The following is a 13,720-nucleotide window of genomic DNA, read 5'->3' as shown; positions in this document are numbered from 1 at the left end:
CACTGACGAGCAAGGGGGGAGAAAAGAGGGGGAGATTTGAGAAATGTAAGAGATAGCAGTCGGGCCGACGTGGCTCGGGCAACCTGGGCGGGTAATCGGTGGAAGAGGGCGCAGGGGGGGGGGGTGGCTGGGGCGCGGCCCTGTCCGAGGTTGGCGTAGGGGGTCTTCTGCCCTTTGTCTCCAGTTCGGCTGGTACGGGGGTGGCCGCGATGTCCGTTGTTATGTTTCCATAACAAGTGTGTATTTCTGGCAGCGGGGGCGGTTTAACTGAGGTTATGGCTAATTCCCATGTTTTGGAAAAACCAGAATATGCTAGAAGAGGACGCCATCGTTGGACGCACAGTAAACACAGAGATCGAGCGCAGATAACTTTGATACATCCGATCGACTTTCACGATTCAAAGATGATTGAATCAGTCGTTACGAACTGTTGTATACCTGACGGAGATCCAAAGAAGTCTTTTAATAAACCAAATATGTCAGGATACATATAGGGTGGTTTCGAAACAGGCTTCAGAAACCTGCTGGAGACGTGGTGGAGTTTAAGAAGATGAATGGAACGACTGATAAACCAGCGACGTCGAGGCCGCGTTCCCCCTCGAGTGCTGTGCTGGTTTTATTTCTGCGTGACATAAATGTTTTTTTACAGTAGAAACAGAAGGTGTGTTTGAAAAATGTGTTCCATCGGTCTTTATCACATCGTAAAAAAAAAAAAAAAAAACTCCTCTGCATTCACATTTCCACCGTCGACTGCCCAAGAAACAGTTCTGACATTTTTGCAGTCAGAGGCCTGATTAGTGGAGTATCCAGCAGTGCTGCTGGAGCTTAACGGCAGATTTCACAGACTAACTCGCACATACTCAGACACATTCATACTGCACATATAAACCACATTACTCATACCTAAGATAGCTGGATTATTAGAGAGCCCCCACCCACAGCATGAGTCTGGTCCACTGTCTATGTGTTTGATCAGCTAATTACACCAGTTCACACACACACACACACACACACACAACACACACACACGTGTTGGCTGGTTTTCTGCAGGAGGCGCGCGGGGCTTCAGCTCCCCTCCTCCTCCCCCTTTCCCCTCCCCCCTATTTCTCCTCTCTTTCTTTATTTGGCGGTCCTCGGAGCAGCCTTGGCAGCTTGTGAGTTATTGAAATAAAACAAGGTCTCTGAGAGATTGCCGGGCATCAGCACTGAACTGCAGTGTACATTTCAGGATGGAGGGTGAAATATGAAGTCGGGAGGGTTAAAAACGGGCAGCGATTGTGCACTTACAGGCGCTTATTTAAACGCCGCTACTAAAACTTCTGCTAAATCCTGCAGTATGTACGCTCTGACCTTGATCCTGTTTCACTGCTCTCTGAATTTAACAACGAGGTATAGATCAGCAGTTACCAGTTAGTGAATTAGTATTTTGTGGGTGTGCTAGCACCTTGATTATAGGGAAGCCAACGGGCTGACGGACAACGACAATTCATGCTGGCTCCCCAGAAGATGAACCGGAACTACAGACAGAAAATCAGAGCGAGAGATAAAAGACGACCGATGACACTGAAGTCTAACTATCAGCATTATCGGCAGACTGAATGACGAACAAGCCATCTGTGACGACACCCACCTGTCAATCAAAGCATCCACGCTCTTAACCCTGCATAACTTTAAGCCTTAATATAATGTGAACAGGTGAGTTGTATATAAATTCACCCTCAGTACAGTTGTCATGAACGGGGAAATTAGCTACAGAGACCAAAACTGTTTTTTGTACCAGGCTGTAAACATGTTTATTTCTGCTGTGAAGTTGGACATTTGGACATGGGGACTTATGGAGACTGACTCACTTCTGGAGCCAGCCTCAAGTGGACGTTTGAGGAACTGCATTTAGTCTTTTTTGACATTTTTGTTACATATTTCAGCACCTTTTTTTTGTGATCAACTTTTTTTATTGAAAAATGCACAATATATATATGTTTACATCATATGCATACATATTTCAGAACCTTGTGTAGATTTCTTTTAAACCTCCATCAGGATTTATTGCAGTAGCTTTATATTTTTATAAAAACCTGCACGACTAACGTCATCAGCCTGAGCTGCACTTTGTTTGCACACTAACATGAAGACTGAACTGTCTTATCCTGTTAACACAGGCACGTCGGCATCGTGAGCATAGTAGCACGCTGATGTCAGGCAGCAGGTCACAAAGATCTTCGAGCGTGAGGAATCTCGTCTTCTCTTTTCATTTGCCTCTTTATGTTTTCCCGTCACATCACCCCCTCCCTCCACCTCCCTGTCTTTCCTTTCCGGGCTTCCTCTCTCCTTCATTTCTCCTCTGCGTCGCAGCTGCTGCAGGAAAAAAAACGAGGCACATTTCCTCTCTGCTGATTACCATAATCGATGATTGCCCCTGCTCTGTGTTATCCATACCGCTCCTCTCTGCTGTGCTCTCCCTGACTCAGCGTCGGGAGGGCGGGGGGGACCCATTACCACCTTGGGAGCGTTTCCTGCTCGGGGAAAAATTATCATGATTACCTGGCAGCTGAGCCGCTTTGTGCATTATAGCCTTAAACTTTAACCTGAATGAGCAAAGAAAACAAACTGTTAGTCGTTGTTTTCCTCACCACGGGGAGTCAGGACTCCTTTTTTAATCTTTCCTGACAGATTTTCCTCGTTTTATACGCTTCATTCATTCCTCTTGGATTTAAGAGCTGGTTTTAATGTCGTCTGGTGTGTAAAAGTAAACGTTCAGAAGGCCAGAGCTGGAGTTCCCCCCTTTCCTGAGGTGCCGTGCTCTGCTGCTGCTGCTGCTGCTGCTGCAGCCTCGTGTTTACTCATCATATAAAAGTGCAGTTTAACATTTCCTTAATTTAATCTCAGCCCGTATAAAAGACAGCTAAGCGGAACGAAACTAGATCGTGTATCCAAACCGCACTGTTAGCTTTCTAATTTGAGCACATCATTAGGACTTTTCTTCACTATCTCGCCTTCTTTCCGCCTCCAGATCATCGACCACGGTCACGCATGAGCGGCCGAGCGGCATGCAGATGGAAAGCTCTCATAGGTGGCCCGTGATAAAGTTCCCACTACAGGCTAAGTGTGTGGTTTCTTCAAAAAGCCACAGAAAGAATAAACTTCTCATTTCCTGCTCTCCCTTTTTTTTTAGTACATCATCGCGTTGCGTCGCCGTCCCATCTCCGCGTTTATCGCCTCACCCCATGATCGCCTATCAGTGAAATAACAGTGGAGTAAAAACACAGTGAGTAGGTGTGAGCGATGTGTTTTGACACAGCCAGTCACTCTTGGCAGCTGTCCTCTGCAGCACAGCCCAGGTCTGACGTTCGCTAATATGCTGACTCCAGCACTAGTGTGTTTGTCTTACTGTCTATTACAGGAGGTGGGGTGTGTGTGTGTGTGTGTGCGTGTGTGTGTGGGTGCACAGACGCATAACAGATGCAAACCTCTAATTGCCCGGGCAGAAAGGCCAGAAACGGGTGCCAGGAACCTCAGTAAGCATTTCAGAGTGGGTGTGTCGGGGGTATGTGCCGCTCTCAGCCAATCGGCTCGCAGCTCCAACAGGAAGTTGTGGTTTGGAACACGTGTTGTTGCGGCAACAAGGGAACTGAAAGGATAACGAACAGAGAGGAGGAGGAGGAGGAGGAGGAGGAGGAGGAGGAGGAGAAGACGTCTGAGCAGCTCAACCCCCCCGAGAGCGCCCGACCTCTTGCAGATGCGATGACATAATGCGAGGCGGATACTTTTACACAAGTTTGTAATAAAGGAAGGAGGTGTGAGATAGTCTTCGAGTCTCCCCCGGGGCTGTGGGAATACTTGCACGGATGCCCAGACAGACAGATGAAAAGAAAAAGGAAAGATAGAAACTTATCTGCGTGGGCGTGCGGTGAGAGATTTAGTCTCACCTTTCACAGCAGCACATTGTCACACATCGAACAAATGTCTCTGGTAATGTTCTCCCCACACTCCTCTATTGTCAGCTAATGGACCTGCACAGGATAAAGCCATATCCCCTAAAGACACACACACACACACACACACACATAAGCCACCCAGCGTACTCGTTTATCCTGAGACGAGATTGAATGACACAAACCATTATCATCCCGCTCAAATGGCGTCTTGCTTTTCCTGCAGGTGATGCACGCCTCATGCATTTGCATGGCGAAGTAGCGGCGTGACAAAAGCATCCTACGTTGTCGGAAGAGGGTGCGTGACGTACGGGGTCATGGGAATGAGTTTCCTTAGAGAGACTGCAGCAATAAAATTAAATAAATAATTTGCGAAACACGTCCCGGTCCTCGGGGGAGAAACAGACACCGTGATATTAACACCAGCTTCCAGGTTGGATTTATTAATAAAGATCGCGTTTCACATTGTGACAAAAGGTTCTAAAACATTAATTATACAGCGTGTTTCTCCTCTTCGTCGTGTCAGCCGCTTAAATCGGATCAAAACAAAGGCTCGGTATCAAACGGCCGTCTGATTTGCTGCCCTAAACGAAACGACGGCGTCTAAACTCTCACATCTCAGGCCGCTTCTTTATCAAACATAACGTGGCTCCCTTGTGACAAATTTTAAATTGAAGCTCTGCATCTGCGCCTCCTGTAAGAGAAATGAATTCCTTTGCAGGCGCATCGACTTTCACTCACATTAAAAACACAAACGCCGCTCACATTAGCATAATATATGTTGCAAAAATCATGCTGCCGACCCCCCCGACCTGTCAGACGTGTCTGTATTGTATAAAATCGGTTGCTGTATTAATCAGGTGCACCGTATTCTTGGTAATGATGTCTGTGACTCGCTGTGGAGTCGCACACTGAGAAGAAAAAAAGAAGCGGTTGATAGAATTAGTGAACAAAAGCCTGAAAGAGGAGATCAGGCACCTTCCCCCGGCAGAGAAAAGAGGCATTTTATTAAATCAGATCTTCAGTTTATGCTCCGTGTGCAGGCACAATAGCTGCTTTCCCCCCTCGAGAAGCTTACTGGCTGGCATTTCCTGCTCTGGGATGGCCCTGTCCAGATTAGAAGGAATTGATTTAATGGCTCAAAAGGCTGCATCCAATGTGGATACTTTCCTTTTCTCTTTTATACCTGTTTTTTTTTTTCCTTTCTATCTCAGCCTGTTTGTGTCCGCGGCACACGTCGTAAAAGGAATCGGCGCCCGTGCATTTATGCTCGTCTTTGTAGGTGTGTGTGCAGGAGACACGGCAGCCGGCAGGTCTTTAAGTTTAATAAAGAAACAGACCTGTGATCGATGCGAGCGGTAAACTAACGCAGCCTCGTGGGGCCCGACGGGACGTTCAGTTAACTGGACACAAACACAACATCCGTGTCTGCTCGCCGTCAATCTAAAGTCTAAAGTATTTCAGTGTGACGTAGCGGAAAATTCGGCAACGCTTGACCAGTTTTTGGACATAAACATTAACCCTGAACGGTGCTTTGATTTACAGAAGTCCAAAGAGCGCAGGGTTGTTCGCGTTAGTCCATACGACTGGTTTGTTTCGGTTCAGGTGGGGTTAACCTGAATCTTCAACATCCTGCATCACCTCCACGCCTCGCTGATCCCGAATGAACCATGGAGGAAATCCTTGAAGAAATAATATTGAACAATATTTGATCTCTCTGCGCCATCTGTGCACATTTGCTCGTTTGTGCTCGTGGGTAGCGATCGCTCCACGTTCTGTGAGCAGAGGTGCATCCCTCTAAGCTGTAGGCCTCGCTGGTTTCTTTAACAAGCTGTAGAAAAAGCTGTTTCTTGTCTCAGTGCAACGTAGAGGTAGACTAGAGCTGCACCTATAGAATCTGGAGTTACGTAACAAGCATACATGCCCGTTAATCTTGAAACAGCCAGCGGGGAAACTCCAACGCTCGTCTGACTGATGTTTAAACTTCAGTAAGTGGGGGGGCTTTAAGGTTCTCTCCCATTTTGTGTCAGAGCGGCCAAGAAAAGGGTGGACTCACCGCCGAGCACTCACGCCTTCAGCAGCAGAGTTTAAAGGTCCTCAAAACAAATTTCCTGAATAGCTTCTGATTATGAACACATTTCAGTCAAACCGCTTCATCTGGGATTTCTGTGTTTGGTCTATGCTCGTCTCACGAGTTTAAAGTTGTGATGTATTCCTGTGCACACATAGATGTGATGTTATTTGCATAAATCAGAACTACACCCACACAGTCCTGATGAAGTAGATTAGCTTTGTTTTCCTTTGTTAATTCCTCGATAAATAATGCATGAGGATGTTTTTGTCAAACTTCGGTTGCTCGTTGTGAATATGAATATTTAATGTTAAAGAGATTTGAAACCACGTTTTCAGGGGCTTTAAAAGAAACAGGAAAATGAGAATATAAGAGTATCCACCTTCTTAAAGATGAAGGAAGAAGAAGGTTTAATGTATTGATCCCTCCCTTCATGTTTTTTACATACATCAGCCTGAAATACAACCGCACACACAAACACACAAAGTAAAATGCAAATCTGGAGTGATGGGCAGCCACGTAGCGGAGCTCTGGGAGCAGTTCGGGGACCTTGCTCAAGGACAGGAGACAAACTGGCACCTCTCCAGCTACCAGTCCACCCTCCATACGTTAGTTAATGCTGGACTTGAACCGGTTCCCAAACCAAGTCCCTGCAGACTGAGCTACTCACCATGAAATCAACAGGATATATATAATTATGTAGTTTGAGTGCCATCCACTCCTGAACGTCTTTCCTCCACCTTCCCAGACAGAAAAATAAGCTTGCATAACCTCACTAATGGATTTTAGAAGCGGGTGTAGTCAATGCTGACTGAAAAATAAGCAGGTATCGTCTGCATAACAGTGTATACTACAACCATTCACTATAACTTGATTTAGAGAGTTTAATCTCAGAGTCATTTAATTATAAATTGACTTAAACTTCAAATCAGGATGTCTCTGATTAAAGAATAAGATTATGAATTCGATATCATCCTTTTGTTTTGTTGCTACAAGCTTTAAAAAAAAAAACATACACAAAATATTAAATAATCAAACAGAAAATATCTTAAATGTCATGCGTACTGTGTTTTTTTTATCTATGTAGCTGCGGACAAACCTGCTGGCATTTCATGTTTTGCCTGTAGGCCTATTATATTCCAGAAGAAGAGCTTGTTGTGAAAGTAAAGTGGAGCGCTCAGTTTGGTATATTCTGTATCATCGATCAATATTATGACTGTTGAAACCCGGTTTGCCACCACAGCACAGAAACAAAGGTCACATTCACAAAAACGTAATAAAAACGTCCAGGTTAGCGATAAGAAAGATAAACAAAGATCGGACCGAGACAAAAGAAGCACGGTTACCACTTTTTTATCCAGACACACCCGACGTGTGTTCAAGCTTGTGGCAGTTGTGGCCGTACACATGGTGTATACTGTATCTACAGCATGTGAGGAATGCCTGTGTCAGCGTTAAGTTTTACGAGACCCCTCTTTCACCACCGCCACAGCTCTACATAGATACATGACAGGTGGGAGTCGCACTGTGTGCCTTCAGGTCGCAGCTCTAAAAATATATACATTAAAGATTGATCTATCTCACTGGTCACTTTATTTACATTTCCTGATCTATAATTCTCATAAAAATTCACAATACGACCATTTGTACGCAGACTGAACATGTGATCTAATATCCTGTGTGTGCGCTCTCGTTAATTCTCCGTGTCGGAGGTCACGTAAACATGCAAACAGAGAGCGGTTAATGCATCGCCCCTCTGTAATAAACAACATATTAAATCATGACGGTTTGGATATGCGTAAACGACCTCATATTAATTATCCTATGTGGCTATTAGGTGACAGACTACGATATCCACAAGCTTTGGACGGCGTCCGTTCAAGTACAGTTGTCCAAAACACCCTGAATGGCAGTTAGTAAGGATGACCCGCGGGTTTTGACTAATGGGAAAGGTAATTATATGACCGTATACAATGTGATTAGCTGCAGTGTATAGAGGTCGTAGAGGGGACACACACACACACACACACAGTGCTGAGGGGAGGCAGGATGGCTCCAGTCCTCTCTGTCCCGGTCCCCTAAGGTCCCATGTTGTTTTAATGTTTCCCATCTGACATCGGCCACGCATGTCTGCCTGTGTTAGAGAACGGTCGCAGACAAAACCAGCGTAGCCAGTCTGTCTCCTCCTGCGTGATGGTGTAGGTGGTGTGTGTGTGTTTGAGCATTACAGGTGAAAGAGTGCAGCCTGCTCTATAGGTTATCTGCTTTAGACTGCTTGTTTAGTCACAGAGAAGCCTTTGGGGTCTGTTTGCATGAGTTAAACCGCTCAGGCCTGAATGTCTTCTTCTTGCCTTCTGGTCTTTTTGGTGCAACAGGGAACAACAGAGCAGAGTCAGGCGTCGCTCATTGGAGGAGGGAATGTAAAGCATATATATATATGAGGACGTCCAAGAACCGGAGACTGCTTTGTAGTCAGCATTATAGATTTGAATTTAACGTGGGCTGCTACAGGTAGCTGGTGGAGTTTGATGAGCAGCAGGGCAACGTATCGAGTCGTGAGATGACCGCAGCCTGTATCAGGAGCTGGGTAACGTGTTGAGTCAGGTAAGGGCTGATTTTTCTGATGCTGTGAAGTGTGAAGCGACACGACCGGAGACGGTTAGTTGGTCATCGATCATGACTCCTAAGCTTCTCTTAGCCTGGGGAGACGTAGAGAGTCGGTCGTGATGTTGATGTCGTGGTGTATGGTAGGTAAATATTCCCGAGGGTTCACCAGAGAGAGTGCATCTCATGTAGAATAGTGTAATATATTCCCTTGTGTCCTAACTAGAGTGGATTAGAGTGTGTACAGGATTCTGGCTTCATAAATACATCGCAGTTGAACAGTTTCAGTCGTATAAAGTCGCAGTTTACTGACTTCTCCTTTAAATCCCTGGATTAGCACTGGTAATGGGTCGCGGTTCATTGCTTCGCCAATCGAAGCACCGAGAGGATGGATGCTGCCATCATTATATCAGCTTCACTAATAATGTATAGATGTTGAAACGCTCAGTAAATAACGTCCCCATAGGGGTTCGGCATTCAAAGAGCCGACTGAAACTTCAATGAGATTAGAGACCACATGTTTGCTTTATAGCCCAATTACACAGCAACGATACAAACTTTCCACAGAAAAAAACATTTCTACGACGAGCAGAGAAACTATTACGTACTGTGTTGATTTATAATTGGAGTTGTTTTCATGACAAAGTCGAAAGGATTCTGCCAGAGCAGGGACTGCATTTTAATCGAAAAGGTAAATCAGCTAAATATGCCACGTTGCTCCTGGCAGCTCATTACTAATTATTCAACACACTCTCTTTCCTCTCTCATTTATTCACTGGAGTGCTGCAGATCCACAGAGACTTTAATATTTCATTCTTTCATAAGAACTCTTGAGATGCAAAGAAGAAAGAGAAAATAAGTTAAGTTACACAAAGGACCCCCCCGATTACTTACTGCCAACTGTCTTCTTTATGATTCTCATACTGGTTTTTGCACATGGTGCTACAGCACAGTTAGAGACTGACTCACTTCTGGAGCCAGCCTCAAGTGGACGTTTGGTTGTTGTTTTGTTTGCACCTTCTCATTGGCTTCATATGCAGATCAGACTTTGCATAGTTTGAGCTTCAGAAACCTGTTAGGGGCGTCACTCATACTCTGTCCGTACTGCATCGTTGGTTGTACCTTGTAGTAAGAAGATGAATGCAACAAGGAGCCCTGTGTGGACTCGAACTAGTTAAATTCAAACTGATAAACTTGATTGTAGCTCATAAGACCAAAAAACAACAACGTGACCTTTTGTTGTAATAGATTATTAGTACGTAGACTCTTCAGAAACCAGTTTTGCTGCAAATCGAATAGACGGATTCATCCAAAACCTGCAGGAATAAATGAAAGTCTCCTCGCCAAACAAACTTGCTTTTTATTCTAGAGCGTTTAAACACTGAGATTAATTATTTTAAAGCTTTAAGATGACAGTTAATCTATAAATGTGTCTGTATAAAACTATAAATGACAGCAGGCCGTTTCCGTCTGGGAACACGGCAGTGCTGAGGCTCAGATCTGGTCTGACGCTCATTAATAACCCCCATCTGTCGTGAATAAACCAGGAGAAGTTTATTTCTAATAGAAAGGAAGGAGATGATTAAACACTGCTCACTGCCATGTTTTCAGTGACTTCAAGTTTAGGTTGGCACAGACCACGCAACCCAAATTTAACAAATCAAACAAGCTTCATTTCATGTGACTCTCGTAGACTAAATGTTGACTTGACCCCCGTTTTAAAATAACTCCTGTAATGCAGCTGTTTTTACACAAACATCCCATGATTCAGTGCTTCGTCGTGAGAATGTGCTCGGCACTCGGCGTGCGCTTCACTGAAAGTCAAACCCGCTGCAGCTTGAGCAAAAAGGTGTCATACTTCAAACTGGCTATCAGATGTCTTGACAGCATCAGTCGGAATCACACCTCATGCTTTCCCCAAACGTCTTCAGACTGCTTGAAGATAAAAGTGGCGCGCCTGTGCGGCTTGCCACCTCGCTGTGGTAAACTAGATTTTGTCTGAAGTGTTGCTGTAGCTGAAATTAAATCTCGAGGCTCGCGGCTCCCCCTGTGTGAGCGAACCTGATGTGGTTGTCACATTTTCACCATCTGTCCTTAAACCTGGATTATACGAGCAAAGGGACGACGGAGAATATGTAGCACAATTTACGCCACATGGGCGCTAGTGGACGTGGAAAGTGCCGGACTCCTTCTTCCAAGACGGAGAGCGTGCACCATCAGGATGATCCGATTGCAAACATACGTGCAGAATATGATCAGGGAGGACGTCCGGCAACTTCCAGGTTGACCTGAGCGCCACACGACCTCCTCTCCACCATGGAGACCTACAGACTTTAGGCTTCTGTGCACGTCGTCAAACACCTCCGCTCATTGACATCAGAAGGTGAGCTGTGTCTCGTAACACCACCACAATCAACCTCCACCTTCTACGTCCAGAGCAAAGCGTTCAATCGGCAGATAGCTGCCATATTTTATTCAGCAGAAACGCAGCAGGTAGTTCTTAAAGCCACGACAGAGAAACATTTGGTGCACAAACAGAAGATTGGGAAACCTTTGTTGTGATATTTAGGACCGTGACCAGATGCTAGATGAAAGTTTAATGATTTACATGAAAGGATTTTCATGAATGAAGCAGTTTTACAGCCTCTCGCAGGAGCTGTGTGAAAACAGAGTGTGAGGTCGACGTCGGTGATGTACCAGATGCAGATCACACATCAGTTCTTTGATCGGGGGGTTCGGGTAATGTCACAGCTCCGAGCGGCTGTCAGAACCGGCGCTCCGTAGCACCGGAGCTCGTCGAGGTGGCTCGTGCAACCTGATCAGGACACTTCCTGGACACCTAGGGCAATGCCAACTGGGACAGGCCCAGAACACTTTGGAGGGATTATACAGCACATCCTATCTGGCCTGTTAGCCCGTTAGCCATTCGCTAAGTAAGTACAGCTGAGGCTTGTGCCACGCTCTTTAGGTGAAACATTGACAGAGATTCAGTCGAGTGAGTTAATCCTACATGCATGATTTATCTAATAACCTGAGTCTGATTTGTGCTACACGGTGCTGTTACATGATCAGATTATGTGGACTAAACAGAGGGCGTGTTCTTGTTTCTGTCTCCAAGAATCAGGGTGGAGTTTTTATATAGCACCGTGAAACAAAACAGAAATTTAAGATGCTCGTGCCCACCCTCTCACTTTATCCATGAAGTGTAATCACGGAGACTCGTGACTCGTGACAAAGGAAGACAGATCGCTCTGTAATCAAGAAAAGATCACAGATGAAATGTAGAAGGCCACCCGCAGGAAAAAAAAAAAGGTACGCCGCTCAATTATATTATTGATGGCTCTGCACCGACCTGTAGATCTCACCGATACGAGCTCTGCTGGCATGTTAACATTAATCGACAACCCATTAGTCTAATGATGGGTCACATGAGCTCTGGGCAGCTGGTATAGGCCTGCTGTTTGTGATAAGGCTGCTGAAGCGGCCTGTTTGTCTTCGGGTGCAGCTGTTGGAGGAGGGCTGCGGCTGCAGCATAATGGGCTCTTTTAGCTGCTCACATCTGAGCAGATGCGGGGGCAGCATGGTCCCGAACAACAGACATGACACCACTCGTGTTTGTGTTTATTCTGGCTTCGATAGCAGATCCCGATGCAGCTTCCGAAGATTAAAGATTGTCAATAAAGTTTTATTTTATAGTACCATTTAAACATAAAGAGCTTCACACAGGGCAAATGAATGCATTACAGCAGCGTTTAAAAATAGAAAATTTAACATGAAACAAGACGACTGGATTTAATAATAAACGACGAATGCTGCAGCGATCACAGAAGCACCGTGGTCCATCCCAGACGTGGCTCTCCGTTCACGTAATTCACACCTGTCAATCAAAGCGTCCACGCTCTTAATCCTGCATAACTTTAAGCCTTAATATAATGTGAACAGGTGAGTTGTATATAAATTCACCCTCAGTACAGTTGTCATGAACGGGGAAATTAGCTACAGAGACCAAAACTGTTTTTTGTACCAGGCTGTAAACATGTTTATTTCTGCTGTGGACTTATGGACAGCGTAGCTCGAGCTGACAGGACGTCAGACACAGAAACAGCATAAAGAATCAAATCAAACACCCTCTGCAAACTTCTGCCAAAATGAAATTTGACTACGTTGGTTATTTACATATTTAGAAGCACATGAACCTTAAAAAAAATGTCCAATCTGAGCAGGTAAACAAAGTCTGGTGGGTTTAAAGTCGGACCAAAACATCGTCACGGCCTGAAAATCCTGATCAGCATTTAAAAATAAAAAATTAATTGACTTTAAATAAGCCTGCACTTGATAGCCGACAGCAGAAACAAAGAGAACGTGACGTTGCATACTTGATATCTGCCTCGGACCACTGCGCTACAGGGGGCCCCTGAAAGGCCTGTCCTCAGGTAACAGCTCCGTCCATCAGACTCCACCATCCACTGACGGCGCTCAGCGATTCAATAGAGATACTGTAAGCCTATCCCTCCTCACACATACTATACCTGCTCAGAACACACATCAGGTGTGTTACAGACCGGAAGGCGCAGAACGTCCTGCTTTACCAGCTCTCTGTGTACGTGAAGACGTGTACGCTAATTAATCTTTGAGATGACGTCTGTGTGCTCTTTCCTTTTTAAATGTCATCCTGCTCTCACTATCTCTCTGCTAATCACCGTTTCCCAGCTTCCCTCCTCTCGCGTTTATCTCTGTCACTTGATTGGATGCTGAACCAGCAGCTCCGAGGTCGATTTCTGGAGAGATACCGCCCGTCAAATCAGTATTTAGTAAATTACGAAGCATGAATTATTTATGTGCTCGCAGGACGAGCTAATACTGGATCGCTGTATCAATATTTCTTCAATATTCTATTATTAGGACAAAGTTAAACATCCTGTTCAGCATGTTAAATGTTGAATTTGGCCTCGTGCACGGTGTAAACACTTTGCAGCGACGCTCCCGTTGCAGAAATGCCACAAACATGCCAGAATAGAAAACGCATGCCTCTTCTGGGCAGGCGTGCGGCGCGATGATGTATGCACGCATGCCTCTCAGGAAGTAATACAGTCACATAGAGCTCCCCCCCGCC

The 13,720-nt window shown here is 45.3% G+C and overlaps 1 protein-coding gene across 9 annotated transcripts in view; it reads left to right on the top strand.

Annotated features, from left to right (window-relative positions):
* The window catches only part of LOC104929205 (thyroid hormone receptor alpha-B), a 188,901-nt gene that overhangs the window by 126,182 nt on the left and 48,999 nt on the right, over positions 1 to 13,720 (top strand). Inside the window, exon 7 of one of the 9 annotated variants that reach the window (XM_019277736.2) lies at positions 3,173 to 3,265. The exons of 7 other annotated variants lie outside the window; for them this stretch is intronic. The gene's annotated coding sequence lies outside the window, so the exon portion shown is untranslated. Of the gene's footprint in view, positions 1 to 3,172; positions 3,266 to 8,492; positions 8,608 to 13,720 lie in introns of those variants that run through there. One more of the 9 variants, XM_027289794.1, reaches the window with a different exon arrangement.

Source organism: Larimichthys crocea, chromosome XVI (assembly GCF_000972845.2).
Source record: "Larimichthys crocea isolate SSNF chromosome XVI, L_crocea_2.0, whole genome shotgun sequence".
Taxonomy (NCBI): Eukaryota; Metazoa; Chordata; class Actinopteri; family Sciaenidae; genus Larimichthys; species Larimichthys crocea.
The sequence above is the reverse complement of the archived record's forward strand: the minus strand, read 5'-3'. Positions and strand labels throughout refer to the sequence as shown.